The following is a 529-nucleotide window of genomic DNA, read 5'->3' on the forward strand; positions in this document are numbered from 1 at the left end:
CCAGGACTGATCTCCTTGCAGTCCAAGGGACTCTCAAGAGTCTTCTCCAACACCACAGTTCAAAAGCATCAATTCTTTGGCACTCAGCTTTCTTCACAGTCCAACTCTCACATCCATACGTGACCACTGGAAAAACCATAGCCTTGACTAGATGGACCTTCGTTGGCAAAGTAATATCTCTGCTTTTCAATGTGACCTTCCTTCCCAGGAGTAAGCGTCTTTTAATTTCATGGCTGCAATCATCATCTGCAGTGATTTTGGAGCCCCCAAAAATAAAGTCTGACACTTTCCACTGTTCTCCATCCATTTCCCATGAAGTGACAGGACCAGATGCCATGATCTTCGTTTTCTGAATGTTGAGCTTTAAGCCAACTTTTTCACTCTGCTCTTTCACTTTCATCAAGAGGCTTTTTAGTTCCTCTTCACTTTCTGCCGTAAGGGTGGTGTCATCTGCATATCTGAGGTTATTGATATTTCTCCCGGCAATCTTGATTCCAGCTTGTGCTTCTTACAGCCCAGTATTTCTCAT

Source organism: Bison bison, unplaced genomic scaffold, assembly GCF_000754665.1.
Source record: "Bison bison bison isolate TAMUID 2011002044 unplaced genomic scaffold, Bison_UMD1.0 scf7180017864108, whole genome shotgun sequence".
NCBI classification, from domain to species: domain Eukaryota; kingdom Metazoa; phylum Chordata; class Mammalia; order Artiodactyla; family Bovidae; genus Bison; species Bison bison.